Source organism: Rattus rattus, chromosome 18, assembly GCF_011064425.1.
Source record: "Rattus rattus isolate New Zealand chromosome 18, Rrattus_CSIRO_v1, whole genome shotgun sequence".
NCBI lineage: Eukaryota > Metazoa > Chordata > Mammalia > Rodentia > Muridae > Rattus > Rattus rattus.
Window position 1 is genome coordinate 15,120,759 of NC_046171.1, and position 5,369 is coordinate 15,126,127.

General features: G+C 39.8%; 1 pseudogene; it reads left to right on the forward strand.

The window, feature by feature from the left end:
* The first annotated feature begins 982 nt into the window (after nucleotides 1-982).
* On the forward strand, nucleotides 983-1,716 carry LOC116887594 (annotated as a pseudogene).
* Nucleotides 1,717-5,369: the final 3,653 nt, after the last annotated feature.

Sequence of the window (5,369 nt, forward strand, 5' to 3'; positions counted from 1 at the left end):
CGAATTACCCATTTCTCTACAAAAAATTTGAGAGTATTTATTGGAGAGCAGAATTCAGAAAAGAAACTATGAACTCTACCTGTACTCATCAGTCCAAGGATTTGATTATCTCTAGGCCCTCCCAGGGCTAAGAGTGACAAATTTACTTACATATTACTATATACTGTACATGAATATTCAAACACATCTATCAATCTACTATATACATGAAACTATTATTTTACCTGGTACATGTAATTTTGCTCAGACTCCACAGGATTTATTCAAGCACTTCCTTTTTCCTTACTAATTACCATTCATTCATTTGTCCCTCCTCTCCTCATCCCTGCTTCGTCATCCATCCCTACTCGCTTCATAGATGAAGAGACTAAAGTATTAAAAAACTGTCCGGTCTCATCTGGCTGTTAAGTGATTAAAAAAAAAAAACAAGCTTCAAATCCAAACCGTATCTCAAATCTCAAGCTCTTCGTCACCAGACGAAGCAAATAGAAGCAAAATCATGATTATCCATACCCAAACTATAATAGAAACAATTTTGCAAACACACATAACTGGCATCAAGCGTCCATTTCAGAGTCCATAGAGAAGCCACTTGTTAAAAAATTTTTTTCTCTCCATACATGACTTAGTTATTAGAGAGGATAAGTGAGTTCAAGCACCTTCAGAAATCTACAGCTCCTTGGAGGGCCACTCAACAGGGATTGGTAGTGTCTCAGTAGGTAGAATGTTTGCTGGACACATTTGAGAGCTCGAGTTTGCATCTCCAGGATCCGTGTAAAACTGGACAAGGTACCATAGGTCTACAACCCCAGTATTTCTACAGAGAAATGGAGACAGTGGTGGGGCAATCACTGAAGTTCACAGGCCAGTGAGAATGCTACCATGGAGGCAGACAGAAATCCCTGTTTAACACCAAGTAGGGCTTGTACGCCTAGTGTGGATGCTACAGGGTACACAGTGTGTTTGAACTAGTGGGAACGCTATGTCCTGTGGTTCCCACACCAGTTTCGACCTTCACATTACTATTCTCTCTCCCAAGGGCCAACTCCACCATGCTTTTAAGAATAGCTTTTAAGGCTATTAACCAGGGTGGACTTACATCTGTCGCTGTCAGAGGAAAGGGCCGTGCAGTTATCGTCACACAGAAGAAAGCACCTGTCAAATTACTGGATTCCAGCACGGTGACTCATTTGTTCAAGATGACTGAAAGCATTGGCTGTGTGGTGACAGGAGTGACAGCTGACAGCAGATCTCAGGTACAGAGGGCACACTATGAGGCAGGTAATTGGGAATACAAATATGGTTATGATATTCCTGTGGATATGCCATGTAAAAGAATTGCTGATACTTCTCAAGTCTACACACAGAATGCTGAAATGAGGCCACTTGGCTGCTGGATGATTTTAATTGGTATCATGAAGAACAAGGCTCTCAGGTGTACGATTGTGATCCCGCAGGCTACTACTGTGGCTTTAAAGCCACGGCGCCGGGAGTTAGACAAAGTCAGCTTCCTTGAAAAAAAGAAGTGAAGAAGAAATTTGATTGGACATTTGGACAGTGGAAACTGCATTTCCATGCCTGTCTGGTGCTCTGTTCATTGATTTCAAACCTTCAGAAGTAGAAGTTGGAGTAGTTACAGTTGAAAATCCTAAATCCAGGATTCTTACAGAAGCGGAGATTGATGCTCTCCTTGTTGCTCTAGCAGAGAGAGACTGAACACTCGTCAGCTTACCAGATTCATGAGGCCACATGCCTGTGTGTTTGATAACAGTAAACTGACATTATAGAGGTCCCGGATTGGAGATGGAGCCTCCCCCATTCCTCCTGCCACTGACTGGTTAGGACTCTATAAATAAACATGCTGTTTTTGAAGAAAAAGACAAAGACCAAATAGAAAGCCTACACGCATGTGCTGTGTTGTGTTATGTTAAGGCATAATCAAAAGCATGCATGCATATACTGTACACCCATATGCATACATGTACATGCACACTAATACCCCTAAATGCAACAGGGTCTCATGTAATGTTTGCATGCCAGTCAGGGAGAGATAGTTGTGTATTTCTGCTTGGTCCTTGGCTGTAAAAGTCTGTAGGGAATAAAGCCAGGCAATGCCAGAAGGTTCCAGTTTAATATCTTAGCTCTTCATGTCTTTCCTCTTCTGATATTTCAGAAAACTATCTCAGGCTAGTAAGTACGATGAGAAGCTGCCAGGAGTACCCATACCACTCTATGCCCTTTGGCCTAAAGCAGTGAGGGTTTTGTTGTTGTTTTGGTTTTGGCTGATTTGTTTTGTTTTTAACTAGTAAGATTCTCTCCATTTTTTAAGTAATAAATAAAACCCCCACTGGGGTTTTTTGTTTTGCTTTTTAATATATTTTGATATGCTCTATAACATTTCAAGAAATGTTTTGTCAGGCTGAAGAGATGGCTCAGAGGTTAAGTGCATTGGCTGCTCTTCCAGAGGTCCTGAGTTCAATTCCCAACAACCACATGATGGCTCACAACCATCTGTAATGAGATCTGGTACCCTCTTCTGGCCAACAGATATATATGTAAGCAGAACACTGTATACATAATAAATAAATCTTTAAAAAAAAGAAAGGAAGGAAGGAAGAAAATAAGAAAGAATAATGTTTATCAATGGAAACTGAAAATGTTGACAGAGGAAAAACCTGGGAAATGTTATTTATTTGCTCCAAATGTACATGAGTATAAGGCTTACCTAATTCATGCAGGAAACCATACACTGCACATCCATGAGAGATACACTGCTATGTGACTAAGACAGTAACCCCAAAATGACTTTCAAGAGCAATCCAGTTCTGACATTCAAACATTCATTGGTGCTAATAAACAATGACAAGTCACTAATCCATTAAAACCACCACTTAAAAAGAAACAATCAAGGTCGTCAAAGCCAACACCAAAACGTAAAAGGGATTATGAGGAGACTGACTTACAACCCTTGACACAATTAATTCTTCATAGAGACACTTCATAAGGAAATGTCGGCCCCGAATCTTCCCACTTTGGAGGAAAAAGAGTATAATTATACCTATTCTCAACAGGGGTTACAGTTCTTTTGTCAAAAATTGTTAATAACTGACAAGAAAAGTGGACATAGCCCCTCAAAGTCTTCAATTTTCTTACATTTAGCTTTAACCAAGTCTTCAGAGAAATATAAAGGGTAGTTTCTCTTCAGATAAGTAAATTCCTGTTATATATATATATTACATGCTAACTAGAATACAAAATAGAAGGACTTTATAATTCATTATAATAACCAAATCGAAAGTTGACTATGCTAAGCCTTTACTATGCCCCCACCCCTAAACAACCACGAGTATAATAAAACCCACTTTTGTTTACACATCCCCAGAAAAGTCTTCCTTCCTCCATATTCTTGTTGATGTAGCCTTTGGAGACTTTTGGTGCCCAAACAGAATTCCAAAAATGTGAGGCAACCACACAACACCAGAGACCCAGGACTTGGAAGGGAGATCTCTTACTACAGCTTTATTCAATGGTTGATAGTCTTAGAAGGATTTGAAGCTTGGAGGGACCAAGTCAAATGTCCGTGTTGGTAAAGAGGGAGAGGAGACACTTCCCTTTGACTTCCCTTTGAGTGATGACATCGATGTATCTCAGAGCAAGACTTACTGGAACCCATCTAGTCAATCTGTCAATTCAATACTGAGCCCAGACCAGCTGTTCCCCTGCTAACACAGGAAGGACTCTATAGAAAGCAGACTCTCCCCTATGGAGGGGTGTGTCAACCTTAATGCATCTCCTTTCCTAAGAACAGCAAAAAGGTGGAGGCTTTCCACAGCCCACCTCTTCTACTAGGTCAGCAGCTGAATACACTGATGGCTCCTGACTTGTAGTTCTGAAAGAAGAGAGACACACATGCACGCACATGCTATAACTTTGTATCCAAGTCATTAAGATTTGTTGCTAAGGTGAGCAGACTCTCTAACACATATTAACCTGAAAGAATATTGTTTTACCTGTAGGTCCTCATTCTCTTTTTGGAAAGGTTCATACATAGGCAATTTACAATGATATAATAGTATTTCTTATTATATTCACCATTTATCACTATCTAGTACCCCCTTCTTTTGCCTCTGACCCCTTCTTCTTCAACTGCTTCACCAGTGGTGACATCATTAGAGGAAATGGCATCCCCTCACCAGCAGAATTATCACTAACAGTCATTAGCTTCTATCGCATGTGGCAGAGCTTCGGGGGCATCTCCTCCAGCCATGGTGGAAAGATGGATGCTGAGTCCTGTGCAGGTACCGTGGTTACTTTGTGTTCGTGGTTGCAATGTCAATGCCACATCTGTGTGGCAGCTTTTCATGACCTCTTTATCTGTCCTTTGGCTTTTAAAATACGTCCATTCTTCCGTGATATTCCTGGGGCCTTGCAGAATGCCTTACTTCTATTCTGCTTCACTACCTATAAAATGAGGTATCATTTGCTCACTCCCTCCAAAGACGTTGTGTTTTGAGTAGAAACAGAATCCAGAGATCTTGGGAAAATACTTATTAACAATCACAGTATTTTATTACCTTCATGGGTTTATTTTTTTCATCTGATACAATGAACATTAATTTTTCAGCCACCCAAACTATTCACTTGGAAAAATCTTGTTTAAAATGATCTGGGATTAGCAAATCTTTCTCTTCAAATAATTACAGAGCTGTGCACAGAGCAATTAGTATATACTTCCAGTACCGGCCTTTGGCTCGTGCTTCCTGTGTCACGTCTTGTCTGTCAGTCACTGTTGGGATTCACTCTGCTCCTGCATTTCTTTTGTCTTTGTTCCAACTAAAACCCAAGGAACTACTTAGCTGTCCCAAGACCTTTATAAACTGGTACTCGTTTGCTGGAACATGTTATGCTGTCCCTCTGCTTACCTCAGACTAAATAAAATGATTCCATATGAACACAAGTCCATATTCATTGTCAGTAGAGAAAGTAAAATGTATTTCACGAGTTTTGTCTTGTCATCTTCTGTGGCTATCCCATCACTTTGGAGTAAAATTCAAGATCATTTATGAGACCATTTTCTCAAAGGAAAGTGGGCAATGTGTATTCATTGTGTAATAAATGATAAAAGTTCTAAATAATATAGTATGTAATAAAAGTTACAATTAGAAATGACCTTAGGAGAGGTACAAATATGGCAATAGTATAACAGAGATGAACAATTGGTTCAAATATCTAGGTATCACCAGGAAGACTGTAGGCAAATAAATCATGTCTTCAAGTCTAGTCAATGCCTAGAGAAGACACGGAGGATGAGGAGATGAGCCTTCAGTCTAGATATTTCTTGCTTATAGAAATTGAACTTCAAAGATCTA